This window comes from Microtus ochrogaster, chromosome 5 (assembly GCF_000317375.1).
Source record: "Microtus ochrogaster isolate Prairie Vole_2 chromosome 5, MicOch1.0, whole genome shotgun sequence".
Taxonomy (NCBI): Eukaryota; Metazoa; Chordata; class Mammalia; order Rodentia; family Cricetidae; genus Microtus; species Microtus ochrogaster.
Window position 1 is genome coordinate 84500079 of NC_022012.1, and position 18080 is coordinate 84518158.

Genomic DNA, 18080 nt, shown 5'->3' on the forward strand with positions numbered 1-18080 from the left:
AAAAATCTCTGGCACGTCTCTCCCTCTGACCTGCTCACAAATTTGCTTATTCACTTCCTGTTCACTTCTCAAAGTATGAAAAAATGAAGGAGAGTAAAAAGGGACAAGGAAAGAAAGGAAAAAGTGAGAGGGAGAAAAGGAAGGGAAGGGAGGAGAGGGGCGGGATTTGGGCAGCTGCCGCTTAGAAAGGCCTGTGTTTCACAGACTTCCCCAGTCCAGTCCAGAGGTAACTGGCATAGAACAGCGTATGCTCCCATAGCTCTGTGAGTGTGGTTGTATTAGCATTTAGTAACTTTATTTTCCTCTGGAAGCAGGAGACAAATGAAGACCATGGCAAATTCGATTGCTAATTTGCTAAAACCCACCCCGACAGAGCAGATGGCATGTAACAAAACATTTCAAGCACATGGACCTATTTGGCAGAGGATTGTGGGATTGCAGAAGGAAAAGTTTCTATAAAGGAGGCAGAGTTTTGAGCTGGTTAGCTTGCTGATTTTAAGTTTGGAGAAGTTTTAGGATCTGCCACTTTTGGGCAAATTTCTTCCATCTCACCCGCGCCCAGCATGTGTACTTAACAAAATAAAAGTTTCATTTTCCCAATGGTGAACAGCTCACTTTCTCTGAACAGAAGACAAAGAACTTCTGTTGCCCAAAATCAATTTTCGGAGTGCTTCAGTTAAAAAAAATAAATAAATAAAGAGTGAGCAAACAGCGCTCTGATTTTCAAAACTCCAAGCCCAGGGACTCCCCGGAAAAACGGGTCCCCACTCTGAGGTGGCATGTGGTGAACGGCTCTATGCAACAGGAGCTGCAGCCCCACCACTGCTTTACCTTTCACACAGAATTCCAGCGGGAGATCTGGACGAATGACGGCCGGCCGGCTTCTGTCGTTCTGCCCCGGGAGAATCCACACAAGTGATCAGAGGTAACTGCCGTCCCATGTCCCCATCAGCAGTCCAGAATGTGCATCTCTGGGCAGTTCCCTTACACAGTCTGACACATGGCCGACAACCTGAAAAAGGAGCAAGAGTCAGTCATCGTGGCAACAGCAGGGGCAGGCAGCGGGCGGGAGAGGCACGCAATAAGTAAGACTGGATTTCTAACACTAATGACCGGCTTCCAGCAAATCCCTCTCCCAGCTTGCTCCAGCTCCACCTGGCCCAAGCTGCCGGCTTCTTCTCCAATGAAGGCTACAGCCGGCTGTTCAAGTCAGAGCGGCACCCACGCAAGGAGCTAAAATTAACAACTGAATTATGCACCGAAGATTACTCACTTCAATTTTAACCTTTTTTAGTGAAATCTCGCACTTTGCATTTAAAAAAAAAACAAGTTTGTGTGTTTGCCTGAATGAGAATCAAAGTCACCTACATGCTAAAGGTTTGTCCTTTTTGTTTCTAAATGGAAACCTTCGTCTAAGTTATAGGTGGATGGGGCATGCTTTAATTCCGTGATTCCCTCTGCGAGAGGTAACTTCACTTTGTGTGTTCAGGCTTTGTTTTAACGAGGCCTTGTCTCTAAAGTTTCAAAGAGAGAACTTTTGTGCTGGCACAGCTGAGAGAGCACCTTCCATCGCGCTGACAGTTGCAAAGCATCCCTAACATCCAGGCTTCATGGTGAACAACCTCTCCACTTCCTCCCTTCCCTCCCCACCGGGACCGCTCTGCCAGCTGAGCATTGCCTGTGACAGCAAAGAATCACTGTTGCAGCAAGCCTCGGATTGGCACACTCCAAGCCCCTGGTGAACAAATCCACGCTCTAACGTACACTTTCTTTTCACGCAACTCCTACAGGAGCAGCCGCGCAGACAGCTTGAATACAAACAGAGAGTCGGGGGCTCCTGATGGCCTTTGCCAAAAAGCAAACCACAAGCCAAACTCTCAGCCTCCTGTTGGGGGGGCACACCCGCTGACTCCAGCAGCAGACATGCCCCTTGGGTCCTATCGCCTGTGAAAACACAAGCTGCAGCCAGCTACTGCACCAAAGGCTAGAAACCCTTTCTCCTTGCCATCTCCTCCCCACTGGCTTAGATGAGCCTGGCTGGTTCCTTTCAGGTTTGGCAATGGTGCTGTTAATAGCATATTGGGTTACAAAGCCATTTGTTGTGCAGCGGGAAACAACTGTTGAAAATACCACCAAGCATCCCATCAATAATTTCTGATTTACTCATGTTTTCTACCAATGGATAATTGGGTTTAAAAATGTACAGCTTTTGTTAGAAACCATATAGCTATTGGGATAGACAAACACACATCTCCCACAAAATAAATCACTAATTGAGATTCATTTTTTTAAATTTTTCTATTCTGGCCTCTTGTACCATAGCTACTATGACAGATGCCCAATTGTAATTTAATAAAAAACTAAGAGATGGTCAATTCGCTTGCAAGCCCATTATCTAGAACAAACACTCCTGTTAGATAAAGTGACCAAGTGCTTTTTATGTGTGTATTGCTTTCCTCTTCCCAAAGCGAATGAAATTACTGTGAATTATCCCCAGCCTTTGCTCCTTTCCCTGCCCCTCGCAGTTGTGCAGGGGCATTGAATGCAGCAGGCAAATGACAATGGCACTTCAAAGCCAAGCCTCAGATAGCCGTCCTGGCTCCAGTAGGAGGATGTAAGATATAATCTTTCCCAAGAAGATGGAACAAAGTCATACTCACGTAACTACCAGAGAGCTAGCAGCCTGGGTCTCTGTGTGTGCGTGATTTCCAGGACGTGTTTTGAAATAGAACTGAACTCGAAAGTCAGCGAGGTATTATTCTTACACGGCTGAATCATGAAGCCATCATCTCCCAAGATAAAAGGGAATATGGGCAGATGGGAGTGAGCAGAGAGGAGCATATGGATCGCAAATATTTTTGTAGCTGATTAAAATTGTTCTCTTTGCTGAGGAAGCAATGCCAGGAATCCAGCCCTACGCCAGCTTTCTGTTCGCCAAACCAACCCCACCCCTGCGCTGCCATTTCATGCCGATCGGGTCCAAGGTCTCTCATTTTTATTGAGAGCCAAAACTATATTTAACAAATATATTTTTCTTGGCAAAACTTCGTTAATATATTTTACTATCAAATTTTAATTTACATAATAAAAGGACAGAAATGGCTATATTATATAATATATGCAGTGTGTGTATATATATGTATATATATTATATAGAGATAATACACAAAAGACAAGTTACTGGAGTTCTTTTATTGCCATTATTATTGTTACTTTATATTGAATAATTTCATGTGAATGTGCATAGATGGGCAAGCATGTGCCATAGCACTCGAGGGGCAGTCAGAGGTCAACTTGTTGGCGTTGAGTCCCTTCTTCCACTGTGTGTGAGCTGGGCACTGAGCTCAGGGCATTAGAATTGCCACAAGCACCTTTATCCGCTGAGTGATCTCAGAGCCCCAGAAATACTATTTTAATGAGGAGTTTGGAAGTATTTCTTAGCAGAACTCATCAGTATAATGAATCTATGGGAAACTGACAAAATGCTCTCAACTATTCTATACAGAAAACATCAAATAAAACGAGGATCATTTCACATTGTCTTAATGCTGCTTTCTTAGGTCCTATACTGCCTTTAGAATAAAAAAAATGATAGCATATGGAATTAAAAGGGGGAAAAGAGGTGAAGAGAATAATATAACTCAAGGCATATGTATATTATGTATTTTATCCCTACCAACAAATCGTACACGTCCTGTTGTATGTCTCTATGTGTTACATACACTAATCCCGGCAGAGCCATGGAGAAGTGGATAGGCCTTCTCAGGGTCTTTCTAAACGGGAAGTTGAAATCTAGCTACAAGTTGAGATGCTCCCTTCATTAGTCACCCCTTTCAATATGCAAAAAATTAACACACAAATGACTAACCCGATGCTAAATTAGTGTAAGTGTTTTATGACAAGACAGCACCGTCAAGTGACACAAGCGGTGCCTCCCACAGGCTGTTTTTCAGTAGGCCCCAGATCCGCAAATGAAAACTGCTTGCGTGTTGAAGTGACAGCGGTGACTTGATGGTTTCCTCTGGAAGGTGAAAACACGGGCCAGCTAAATACGAAGCAGTCTCCAGATGCTTGCTTGGTTAAAGCTTCTAAAGAATTTTTGGCATTTCAGATTAAGTTTAAAGAAAGTTAAATTTGGAATGAGAGACCTTCAAAAATGAGACTAATGATACTGTAAAAAATATATATATATATATGTATGTATGTATGTATGTATCTTTAGAATCTTCTCAAAGTTGAAAATAAAGGTGGAACTGTCCCATAAGTTTAATAATTATCACATAAATTTCACTTCCCACAGACAAATCTAAGTTCTAATAGATATGTGAGAGGCACTAGACCAGGAAATTTACCCTTTAGCAAATGGTTTTTGTTTGTTTGTTTGTTTTGTTGTGTTTTAGGGTTGTTTTGTTGTTGTTGCTGAGCCAAAACACAGCAAATATTTTAAGAAAATTAAGCTTGCATACAAATGAGAAAATTGAAAAAACATTTTGGAAAATAAATTTAGGAGAATACCTCTAAATTAGGAAATGTTCTACAAAGATCCTTTTTGCAAGGATTTATTTTATTACATGTTATTGTTTTTTGTTGTTGCTGTATTTTCGGGACAGGGTTTCCCTGTGTAGCTTTGGAGTCTGTCCTGGAACTCACTCTATAGACCAGACTGGCCTTGAACTCACAGAGATCCGCCTGCCTCTGTCTCCTAAGTGCTAGGATTAAAGGCATGATCTACCACCACCACCTGCTCCATGAATCTATGCTTTGTTAAGTTTTTCATATGACATCATAAGTGTAGATCTATGTCCACGTGTTGCTATGTTCACCTAACAGACAAAGGAGTCGATGCTAAAGCTTTGGAGACTAAAATGGAGCCCCATGAGCACACGGATGACTTTTAAAAAAATGAGGGAGATGTGTCGTCAACGAAATCACCTGGGGGTAGGGGGAGACAAGTATGGGGACTTTATTTCTTCACATAAAACAAGCCTTTATCAAGCTTCTATCATGTCCAGAGATAACCCTCAATGAGATGTGATATTCAGGTCAAATAAAGCAGCTTCCTTTGGAAACTTTATTGTGTTCCTTTTAGGATACACTATGGATAAACAGTAAACAAATTGCTATACATGCTGAAGAGCCAAGGCAGAAAATGCAAGCACGAGAGGGAGAGCTGGCATCCTGCCTTTCAATGTTTCCTCAGGCACCTGAGTGACAAACATGTACGAAACAGTTCAGGGATGTAATCTTCTCTGACTCGGACGTGTAAATTATATCATCCTCATTTCATAACCATCTTGTCCATGTGCTATGAAGCTATTTTTTTCTGACAACTTGATGCAAACTAGAGTCGTCTGGGAGGTGGGGCTGTCAATTGTGGAATTGTCTTCATCAGGTTGACCTCTAGGCAAATCTGTGGGGGACATTTTCTTGATTAATGACTGATCACTCCCAACAGTGATCCTCAATTGCATCAGAAAGCCAACTAAGCAAGCCACTGAGAAAAGCCAGTGAGCAGTGGTCCTCCAAGCTCTGCTTTACTTCCTGCCTTGAGTATCTGTCCCGTCTTCTCTTGATGATGGACTCTTACCTGTAAGCTGAAACAGACACTTTCCTTCCCAGTTTGATATTGGCTAGTGTTTTATCCCAGCAATAGAAAGAAACTGGAGTGCACTCTTACCCAGCCAGGGGACCAAGCACTACTTCTGTTAAAAAAAAAAAAAAAAAGTCCCACAATTTCCTTCTCCAAATCTGAAGAGTGCAAACTGTCAGGAATGGCAAACAGAGCTGGGTGGGGTGAAGTAATTGATTGGCAGTTTTGTTACATTGCGTCCCAACTTTTTTTATTTTATTTAATAGTGTTTGTTTTAATTGCAGGTGAAGGGGGCTATCAGATGCAAACTTTTGAAACAAAACTGGAATCAATGGCCCTGCTACTGAGATTCTGACAGCACTAAGGCTGAGTTCAGTGTGACTGACAGATTATTGTCTAGTTCAAAGATTTTTCAAGTGGCCTCAACTTCCATCCTCGTTACTTTCATTTTCTGTTTGTTCATGTCTTTGTTTATATGTATGTGTTAAAGTGCATGCCTTGGCACCTGTGTGGAGGTCCGAGAACAGCCTTAGGGTATGAGCGCTCCCTTCTGCCATATCTATTCTGGGATTCAAACTGAGGTCGGTAAGACTTGGCAGCAAGCACCTTTCCCAGCTGAGCCATGCCCCTGGCCTGGTCATGCTGTGTATCTAACAGCATTCTATGGAGAGTGAAAGAAATGCCATAGTCGTAGATGCATTGGTCCACTGACTTCCAAGCAAGTGTAAACTTTAATTAAAACATTGCATTATACAGAGAGTAACGGAGCCACTGCAGAGCACGTCAAACAGACATCTAATCCAAGAGCTTAGACAGCACCCACAGTTAGCATCAATCCTTTTCATCACTCTTGCTCCTATACTGCTGGCTTCCACGGCAGTATAAGCCATACTTACCCAATCAAAACAATTCACTCATGGGATATGGCAACAGAGGGCCTTACATATGCTTTCACTGGGCCATTGTCTTCTGCCTCATAAGTGATCAACTCAACATCACATGGACACTGCACCTCAGCTCCTGATGATAACAGTTTCTTGTTATTTTGTTCCTAAGTTCATAGGCATGGATGGGCCAAACATTCTGTTCAGTCTCTCTCTGAGAGTCCTGGAAGTCATGTGCCTCAGGCATCAAAATGACCTAATGTCTGTGTGTAAACCTGCCCAATTTCCCCTCCCGTGTCCAGAGCCTACACAGCTTTCTTTTTATTCTTTCCTTCCTTCCTTCCTTCCTTCCTTCCTTCCTTCCTTCCTTCCTTCCTTCCTTCCTCCCTCCCTCCCTCTGTTCCTTCCTCCCTTCCTTCCTTTCTCTTTCTTCCTGTGAGTCTGTATGTGGCGTATACCTGTGGTACATGTATACAACATATGCACACATATGTAAGAGGATCACACGTTTACATGTGTGTGGAAGAACAGAACATTTGGTATTCCATTTTATCACTCTCCACCCTTATTCTCCTGAGACAGGCTCTCTCACTGAACCTGGAGCTAGGCTAGCAGCCAGAAGGTGGCAATATTCCTCTCTCTGACCTCAGCCCCATTGGGATTACAGGCATGAACCTAAACCACACACAGCTTTTTAAGTGGGTGCTGGGACTTGGAATTCAGGTCTTTATGATAGCATAGCAAGCACCCTTACACACCAAGCCATCTCTAGAGGCCATGTAGGAAATCATATGTCTACCTGGTATTCAGCTAAAGTAGGCTTGGGATTTTCAGGAAGATATGACCATTTTCTTGAAAGTCAACAGTAATCAAACTGTTTATTGGTAAACCATGAGCACCATCTGGCAATGAGTGCCTATCTAATCCTTAAGCAAAATGCTAGGACCTCAGGCTTCTGCAGTACCCTATTCTTCTGAGTAAACAGAAAACACATTTCCTAAAAACATGTCTAATATTATCACATGACCTTGCGGAAACATACATTTTCTTAAAACAGTTATGTCTTTGGGCCGGGTCTGTTTTCTACCTCAGTGTCACTGTCAATCACCTTAGGGATAGGGAGGGTTGATGAGGACCAAAAGTGATGCTACTGCTTGGTCCACAGATCTAAGTTCAGATCCATACAACATTCACAATCATCTCCTTTCTATAGAGCCTAAGACAAAAATGTTTTTCTATTACTTTTGTTGGTGATACTTTGTCTTGGAGCAAAGATTTATTATAAAAATCTGTCTCTTCCATCCTGGTTTAAAGGGCTCAAAATATAAAATTCATCATCACAAAGAGGAAAGGTGGTTTAAAAGAAGAAATATTAATTTTAACAATCATTAGCATGTTTGACATGAACTCTTTCCTCCTGCATTCCTACATAAAGTGCAAAGCACTTGTCATTTCAGAACAATGAGGCCCGGCACATGTGATGAAGCTCCCGAGTGGGAGCGGGGCGTTTGCAGTACTAAAAGGAAAAAAGGAAGAGAGGCTTCTACAGCACGAGCAAAATCGAGAAAGCTACCATGAATTATTATTTGTTGGAGTTTTGAAATTACCATAGTCCTGGTTTTCTTCCACGCTTTTCAATTTGAAGAAATAGGAGAACTGCATTGGTAGTCTGTCTTGTTTGCGCTATGATAATGCTTAGCATTCAGTATCACAAAGGAGTAGTTCGTGCCTCAATGCTGCATTTTCAGAATTAGTATCAGCAAACGCGTCTTTGCTGAATATCATTGAAAAGAATCAACATGGGACTTTAAGACATGCACCCAAGACCTGAGCTCCAGCCTTGCAGCAAAAGTAATGAAGTTTCCCTAGTAGCTAGGCAATGAAAGGGCATCTTCTTGAAGTGAACAGGCACAGTGCAGGTCTAAAGGGTCTCTATGGTTATAGAAACTCTCATGGTAAAGCTGGGATCTGCTCTCAGAGTAGGGAGGGGAGGGCAGAGAATGAGAGCCCTGAGTGTAACAGAGGGGTGCAGGATGCCACCCCACAAACAGCATCTGGGACTTCTGGATGACCACACAGGGTGCTCTGGACTAAGCTTTGTGTTAGCATTTTGAAAGTCAGTTTTTATTTATTATGTGTATGTGGTATATGTACACATGTGTACGCATGTGTTTGTGTGCAGGTATGAATGTGTGTGTGCTTGTGTGCAGGTCATGTGTGTTTGTCTATGTGGAAAAGCCATGTGGGCAATCTTCTTTGACTCCTTGCTGCCTTATTCATCCAGGCAGCATCTCTCCTCCAACGTGAGAGCTCACCGATGTGGCTAGTCAGGCTAGCTAGGTTAGGCAACTGCTCTGTCTCTGCCTCCTGAGTAGTGGAATTAGAGAGGGTCCAGGATGTCCACCTAGCACTAGATTGAGTTCTAGGAACAGGAACTCTGGTCCTTATGCTTGTGTGACAAACACTTTAATCACAGAACAATCTTCCCAGACAGATAGAAAATTCTTTGCAAACAATTCAGCATATATACCAACAGAAACAAGCAACTACCTTTGATCCAGTGTTTACAACGTTATCAATTTAGACTGAGTTCGCAGTTACTCAGTTTATTCTGTATCAACCCATCTATTTTTGGCAGTCTCCATGAAGAAATGCCCTGACACTTTAGTGCTAATTTAGGTGACTTGGTGATCCCTTACTCCCCAGGGCCCCAACACACATGGTCTTCAACTAATTTCGGAATTTGACTAAGGCTTAACATCATTCGCATCCCACTGTTATGTAAGCTGAGAGTCACAGGGATTGGTGCATGCCTTCTCTACCTCCACATTAACCATGGGGACCATGCCTGGCACGTATTAGCATTTTCCCACTTAGTGACTAAAGCAAGGCTTTCATAGTCAGGGATGGCAGACATATTTGGACCATATTGTCCTGCCCATACCTGTAAGTGAGGATCACTGGTCACTCTCAGACACCTGAGAAGCTACTTGATGAGTTTAACTGATAGTGACTGGAAGGTACTCGGGGACAAAGCCATGGCATGCTTCTGAATCCATAGTTGCATGATCAGGCAAACTCTGTAGTGTTGGACACTGATTTAAAAGGGCATTTCATAAGGACCCACTGCATAGAGTGTCATATGGCCCTGGAAGAGGATGTTAGAGAAAGGAAGGGATGATGTACACTGGAAGGGGTCCCTGAACAAATCAGAAAGCAATCTGGAGAGCTGAGGCAAATAAGAGCATGGAAGATAAGAAACCTCTTTCTTCTTTCCGTGTAATTTTTTTCTTTTTCATACTCCACACAATGCAATATCGTGCAAAATTCCACATTGATGACACTCTATACATGGGCATCAAAATGCATAAGCCACTGTACTAGGATCAACATAATTTTTAGAAATAACTCAAATATTGATAAATCGTAATATAATATATTCAACAATTATTCCTTCTCTTAGACATCCTACAAGAAGGAGTAACTTGAAATTCAAGATACATGGATGCAATTGGAACTGACTAGCTTTACCTATTTAACTTTGCTCTACTGGGTATCAAAATTGTGTTAGAATTTTTCCCATCACAGGTAAGTCTCTATAAATCTTCTCAGATGATAGCTGCAAGAGAGGCATATCAGAGCTAGCGCAGAATGGCCATTGATTCACTAAAGAAAAAGGTTCAGTTCAAGACCTGGAGTTCTGGCAAAAAAGGTTATGGGATGTTATATTTGGCTTTTTGCCTGCCCTAGGAGACAGCTAGGCAGGAGAGTTCTGTGTCTTCAGAAAGAAGTTGTTATGTAGATGTTCTCGTGGGACACAGGCACATTTTGTGGAAGCAGATATGCAGAGGAATCTCTCTCAGTCCTTATTCCTACATCATTAAGCATTTAGCTTGTGTTTGTCTTGTTCTTTAAATATAAATGTTATAATAAATGCCTCAATGACGTATGTGGGCGCTGGACTCTAAGTTCCCTGGACAGGAGGTCCTCTGACCAGCATATCGTCCAACTGCTGCTTCACACTGAGTAGGACTATAGCTGATATCAGTTGTCCGAGAGGAAAATTAGATACAGATCTATAAGAAGATATTTTCAAGAACTATGCAGCATATTATTGGAGAAAAATCAGGATTAGTACCATGTGCCCAAGGCCTGATCAAAAGGTATTTCCTACTTCAGGTGCTGCATGGTGAGTATTTGTCTGGATTAGTTAGTACCTGGACCCTGTAGCCATCCTTGGAGATGATGTAGGTCCCTAGATGCTCTGTTTAGAAAGTCACAAAAGAGGACCATTTGGTTTGTCATTTCCTATTAAAAGTCGGTTTGTTTCCTGTCATGTACCAGAACTGTAATCACATGGTTCAAGACTGAGTGTGATGGCATCATCCCCTCCATTTTCCAAGCCTGAAGTTATGATGTTCTTGGCCTTAAGAGTTGGCATTCACATCTGATGGGTTTGCCTGTGAAAATACGTGCACCACTCCCAACCGGCTCCTCTATCCTGACAAGGTACAGCCTGGAAAAGTGGACGCTTGCTTTTTGCTGTTCTTGAACTCAATAACACATGTTAATGACCTTAGAAAATGACAGCTCGCACGAGCTCTGTAAGCTTTTAAAACCTGCTAGCATTGCCTGTTGCTGAGGACATGGGGATAGCTGGCTCTCATTTTGTTCTAGATGAAGGAACTGCCAAAAGTCAGGACAACGCGAGAAAGCACAGGTCAGCCTGGCCTTGGACAATGAAAGCTGGTGTGTGACTCTATAGTGTGTGTAGTGTGTGGTTTCCTTGAAATTAAGACTTTTTAAAAAATGTAATTTTCAGTTCCCTAGAAGAAATATCCCTACGAGAATACAAACTGCTCCCCCAAATCTCTCTAATCCTTGCTGCCGAACACAGAAATCACAGTCAAGAGTGGGGAGAGAGCTCAGTGGGTAGAACGCTAGCCGCACAAGAGTGAGGAGGTAAGTTCAGGTTCTTGGCACCCACATACAAGCCATGCATGTTGGAACATGCTTACAACCCCACCACTGAGTCAGGAGTACAGGACACATACATGCAGATTCTGAGGCTTTGCTGGTCAGCCGGTGTAGCCAAATCCATGAGTTCTAGGTCTAGTGAGAGACCCTGTCTCAAATCTAAAAGGATGGAGAAGTGATTGAGGAGGACAGCCAATGCCAACTTTTGGGCTCCACACCCACCTGAACTGGTAAGAGGATCCAACAACACACAGAATGGTAAACAATGGTTAATTAAATTAACGGTTAATGAAATCACAAAAGTAGAATTTCAATGTTTCTTTTCTTGAGACTCCTGCACACAGCCTGACTGTACTGATTTCTATGCAGAGTTTTTGGGTTTTGTTTCATATAAATGAACCCCTTGTAAGGTTCTCTGAGTTTGGGGAGGTCAGGGTGGCTGCTCTTCAAGTTTGACCACATTGTCAATCAATTGTGTTTTTCTTTTTCTCAGACTTATTTTTATTTCTGTTGCGGGTGAGTGAGAGCAACCAGCTCAACAGAACTCAGTCAGGGGCCTCAGATTCAGGCTTTTTATTGGAGGTCTTGGTACCAAGGTTATGGCCGAATGGTCCCTGGACTATTGATGGAAGTATTAAGATGTGTTCAGAGGTTCTGGGGGTTTTTCCTGATAATTAGGTAGAATATTTCAGGACTTGTAATCACAGAGTTTACCATGCCCAAGCTAAAGGATTGGAAGGGACCATTGCCCTTGCACACATGCGGCATAAATGAATTAAATAGCTGTGATTTTTTTTCTTTCAAAATCTTCAACTAAAGCAAGCTACTAGGGAGCCACAAGAAAACCAATATTTCAGGAAGAAGTGCATGTATCTGCCTCCGCCCCCCATGATATCTCTAATGTGCAACCATGTTCTTCCTTGTCAAATGTGAAGCAGAATTCCTGCCACAAGGCTTGGCATCTCAGCCTCTCCAGCAGGCAGTGGATCAGACAGCTCAGGTATGAAAGTCCTCATATCCAGGCTACAGGAATGGAAACTTTCAGGGCTAGATTACCCAGACAGACACATCACAGAAATGAGCTATCTGCCAATCTCGAAGGATATACAAAGCTCAGTTTTTGGACGATGGGCCTATTTGTAAAACCTTTGAGATTTTAAGCATAGATTAAGAAAAGTCTTCAATCTATGGTTTTTCCAAGGTGGAGTCTTTTTTGTGACTTACTATATCCTACCTGAAAAGGGCAAAGTCTAAACACAGGAAAACCTATGTGATGAGGGAGAAAATTACTAATGAGATGAAGAGGGCAAAGGATACAAGGGAGGAAGAGAGAAGGGGAATCGGAAGGGCAGCTGGCCGACTGCCCTTGTAGAACTCACACAGAGAAGTAGAATAAAGAATATTTAGGTGATGCATTTGTAATGGAACCTGCAACAGATTTCAATTAAAATTAATAAAGACAGGCACCTCTTTAATGCCAGCACTGGGCAGGGACAGGGGCAGGGGCAGATACATCTCTGTAAGTTCCAGTCCACCTAGCGCTGCTTAGTGAAACCATGTCCCAAAAATAGTGTTAAAGTTTGTTAGTCTTTTCTTAGTAGTGTGTGTGTTTATGTATGTTTGTGTAAGTGTTGGTGTGCATGTGAACCAGAGGTGACTCTCCTCAGTCGCCCAATACATTATTGATTGAGACAGGCTCTCTCATTGAACCTGCAGCTTGCCAATTGGGTTGATTGTCATCTGGCTAGGCATCTGGCTGTCTCCATTTCCCAGCACTGAGGTCACATACTACCACACGTGACATTCTACAGGGATGCTGGCATCTGAAGTTAGGTCCTCATCTCATGTAGCACTTAACTGACTGCACATTGCCCCATATGTAATTTTTATAAAGTTGTAAAATGAGGATGACAAAGAAAGCCATTGGGCCTAATCACTACCACTCAGCAGAAAGGACACTGTTCATAATTATAGATAAGAAGCGAGGTAGGAATGCCATTGCCACAGAGCTATTAAAACATAGGATCCAGGAGCATACGTCCAGCACTTTAGATAATTCACTTATTACTAATGAAGAGATTGACGTGGGAAGGAAACAAAGAACATAATGGGATTCTCCATGACGACAAGGGAAGCAATTTGAATCTAAAAGTACTGAAGAATTTTAAGCTCCTTTACAGAGATGACTACTCATAAGCCTTTATTGGATTCCTAAATTAAAATATTTGGATCTGCATAAAATGTGGGAGAAATCTGAATCCTGGCAGTTCACAAACATGGATGCGGCCGACCTTAAGTATCTGAAATCCTGTGTCATCTAAAATGGTTCTCAGAGCCTGGAGTGTCCTGGCTCCTTTTGTGTGAATGGGTCACCCACAGTTGGCATGGGTCCCTGAGTTCTGACTCCTCTCACCGAGGGACTTGGGCATGCCTGCTGATATGAGGGTCAGCTCACACCAAGATTTCTCTGAACTTCAGAGCCTCAGTAGGGCAAAAAGAAAGAGGGCCGGTCATCAGAGGAGCCCACCTACTTCAGTTCCCCCCGAGGGCCACTGAGCTCCCAAGGCACCAAACTCAAGATTACTTTGCAGAACTAAGAACAATGCGTGCAGTGCCGCTGTGACCTCCATCCACAAGTCCATTCATGATGACGTGTCTACAAAAGATTTTTTTTTTTAAAAAAAATACCCTCATTCAAACAAAACTTACGTTATAAACTGCTTTCTTTTTATGACCAGGTAAACAGGTGTGTTTTGCTTCTCAATTTTGTGTCCTGAAGGGAAACTAGCTAGAAAATAGGAAGCTTCCTCTAATAAGGTATAATAATGCAACGTGTGTGTGTGTGTGTGTGTGTGTGTGTGTGTGTGTGTGTATCTGTGTGTACACACACACATACCCTTATTCAAAGAGCGTAGAGAAAAATGTCTGATGTCTGGGTCTTGCTCTGGCACTATTTGCCTGATCCCTTTGAGAAAGGCTCACTCATGAAACCTGATGCTAGTCTGGTGGTTAGCAAGCTGCATTGATCTTCCTGCCTTTGCCTTCCCCCTGCAGCAAACAGCTCTGGGGATGCAGGCACACCACAGCTGCAGCCCTGCTGGGTTGTTTATCAGTAGCTGCTGAAGGTCTGTAGTCCTACCCTCAAGCTTGTACTGCAATTTCTTTTACCCAGTGAGTCACCTCCCAAGCCCCTCATTTTTTTTAAATCAGCACATAGAAATCAGAAGTAACTTTATTCTGTTTGTTCTTGTCATTCCCACCATAAACACTTGAATATTTTTTGGCATATCTCTGGTAGATATTGAAAGGTAATTACATGGCTGGCCTTTTCTTGAAATAACACCAGAGTAGAATTTAAGTAAGTTGTTGAAACCATGTTCATAACCTTTGCCTAGATAGCCTTTGGACATTTTAATATAGTGCTTCTTTTTCTGATATACATCCATATACACTCACACCTTGGATCTAAATAAAGGATGTGGCAAACACTGTATTTATAAGCAAGGGACACCTTCAGTTTTACTCGAACACAGGTTTTTAGACGTATAGCTTCCTTTTCTAAAAACATGTACCTTGGTATTGAGGACACCATCTCACTCAACAAGGTTGGAAACAAAGAGACATTCAACAATGAAAAATGAGTAAGGACATCTTAGGGAGGGGCATCATCAGCCCCTTGAGAGTAGAATTTCTATTTTCCTTTGCTGGACTTTAGGAAAGGAGTTGCTATAGGTGATATTCAATTTACCAGAGCTGGTCCAGACCCAGTGCTGCTACCTTAAAGCCAGAAGCCCACCCTGTGAAGGGCTGTCTAGTGTGACTTTTGTTGGTTTTTTTAAGCCAGAGTGTGTTCACGTTGTCAAGAGTTGTGTGCCACAGTGAACTCTAGAAGTGCATTGTCTGGGAGTTATGTGTTAATGCTCTTCTGAAATGTCATTAGAAACTAAACTGTCAGCTATTGAAAAAACACCATGCTCCTCTTGAATTGGCACCAAGGCATTGCACGTGATTCCCTCTACATTTTCACCCCTGTCTCTCCACAGGAAGCCGAACATGGAGCCAACCAGAAAGGGAGCTCAACTCCCAACACTCCCAGCAAACTTATCTGCTGTTGGTTCAGGAGGAACTTCAAAATGACTTAGGCTATTGTCAAATAAGTATCCCATACTAATTGGTTATTTGGCTGATGGATTGAGCTTTGAGACACTAGGTAGGGCTGGCTGACCTGGAACTCACTACGCAGCCCAGGCTAACCTCAAACTCACGGCTATGAATGACAGAATAAGCCATCACAGCCCGCCAGAAGAAATTTTCACAGCAAAGACTACTCATGATTTTGTGGTTCTGAAACAGGTAATAGAGTACCGGCCTTCAGTAATGACTTGTTAAGCTATTGAATGAATTAACAGATAAAGTTATCTATGAGATTATGAAGTTTAACCATAGAGTGAACCATTGCCATTTTATTTCCAAACCAATTGTCACCCATTATCATTATCTCTACCAAAACCACATTGGTAAATACAACTAGCTTTATTTTGTGCAGTTTGACACTTGACATAGGAATAAAGTTAAATATTAACAAAATAGGACTGGGCTGAAGGCATGGCTCAGTGGGTAAGGTGCTGGGCTCGCAAGCCCAAGGTCCTGTGTAAATAGTCTAGGTATGATGGGCACACAGACAAACACACCCCTCCCCCAAAACAAAGAAAATAAAGAAACTAAAACGATGCAAAAGAGTGTTAATAGAGCAAAGTGAAATATAAGTGCCAGAAATCAAATGTTCAAGTAAAGGCATTTTGTTAATAGAAAGTAATGTTTTTTATAATTGTTAAAGAAAAAACTAAAAGAAAATGCCTTATACACAACTGGGTTATTTAATCAAATGCAATAAGAGTATTCACACTTATTAAATACATTTTTGTGCTTGGAATAAATATCCAAACCGGAACAGCACAAGTACACTGAAGACAGAGTCAGGGAGAGGTGCGAGCATGACAGACCAATGGCCTGACTGTTCTTCAGGTGACTTCCTTCTATAGGACACAGGTGTAAGAATTGCAGAGACAAACAGGTTTCCAGGGGAGCCCATAGTGGCTGATTTAGAAGGAGAGACATGCGGCACCTGTAACCACTCAGAGCTAAGAACTTTGGCAAGGGTAGACATCACAGACACGGCAAGAACACAGCTCTAAGGGTCTCCTCAAGTTGTTCTAGTTCTATGAAGATGGGTTGCGTTGATTAAACACCTCATCCTTGGCAGAAGCACTTCCTGTGGCTTGTGGAGTCACTTCACATCTCCCATGAAATGGAACGGGATCTCAGACGTTTAACGTGATGCTTTCTCTCCAAATAATGTAGATATCACATACATTAGCTTATGATAACCAAAAATGTACTAGCTGTTGCTTCATGGGAACAGCATGTGGAAGTGTGTCTAAGTGTGTACGTTGAGTCTGCAGAGGTTTACAGATAACCATGAGTAAGATTCTTGCCTGGAACTTGTCATTTGCTATAGTATATATATTTTTTTAATTTTAAAATCAAAATTTGGAGCCAGTGGGTCAAGGAGTTTGTGGCTAAGTCTGAAGATCTAGAAGGAGAGGATGAAGTCTACAAGGCCTCAGACCACCACATGCATCATGGCACACAGTGCGTGAGCACACACATTTTACTGTAAGTCCCCATAATCAGACCTCAAAAGATGACTATCTCTTTGTTGAAGTGCATACAGACGCTATCAGAGACAAAAGGCCTTAGGTTCTCCTGTCCCTCATTCATAGTCTGTTAGCCACTACGGGAAAATCCTGTCTCACTAGCAATGTGTGGAATGCACCCATAGGAAAGCCGCTCCCTGTCTCTGTCCCTGTCCCAAAGATAAAACCCACCAGGTGCAAGGCCAACGGCATGGTATCTCTAAAACTAACTTGCCAACTGATCTGTCTCTTACACGAGGAAAATGCCAACTTTATGACTTATGGGAGAATCCCAGAACCACTCTTTCAACCTGCTGAAACCAGCCTAGAATGCTATTGTGTACATCTGCGAATGAGAGGCTAAAAAGAAAAGCTGTGGCGGACGGAAGTGGGGGCTTGTGCAATGGGACACATGTGACATGAAGTAGACCGCTGACTAGGGGAAGGTGGAGGTGTACAAAGGAGGGGCATCTGCTAGACAGGGGAGGGATGAGGATTAATGAAAACATATTTTGTTTGAAAACACCATAATGAAGCAATACTGCGTATGGCTGTGAAACGATTTAAAATAGCTAAATATATAAAATTTTATCTGATACATGCAGGCCACTCTCTCTGCAGTGTGGCCTATGGACCTCTCTGCTTTTTCCATTTCTCTTCCTCTAGAGCAGTAGTTTCCAACATGTGGATCATGATCCCTTTGGGGTCAAACGACTCTTTCACAAGGGTCTCCTGAGACCATCAGAAAACACATATATTTACATTAAGATTCATAACAGTAGTGAAATTATAGCAGCAACAAAAGGCATTTGAGAACCCCTGCTCTAGGAAAAAAAGCTCCCATTTAAGCTTTTGCCTAAGAGCTTCTTCTATATTAGATTTCTTTCTATTATTACTGGGTTAGAAGTTCCTTTCACTTCTATATCAATGGCT

The 18080-nt window shown here is 42.4% G+C and overlaps 1 protein-coding gene across 16 annotated transcripts in view; it reads right to left on the minus strand.

The window, feature by feature from the left end:
• Arpp21 (cAMP regulated phosphoprotein 21) overlaps window positions 1–18080 on the minus strand; it is a 160853-nt gene that overhangs the window by 115850 nt on the left and 26923 nt on the right. For 9 of the 16 annotated variants that reach the window (XM_026778934.1, XM_026778932.1, XM_005348019.2 and 6 more), the window contains exons 1-2: window positions 1105–1182; window positions 832–1012 (exon numbers count right to left, since the gene is read on the minus strand). The gene's annotated coding sequence lies outside the window, so the exon portion shown is untranslated. Of the gene's footprint in view, window positions 1–831; window positions 1013–1104; window positions 1183–18080 lie in introns of those variants that run through there. The other 7 variants (XM_013346555.2, XM_013346553.2, XM_026778930.1 and 4 more) reach the window with 2 other exon arrangements.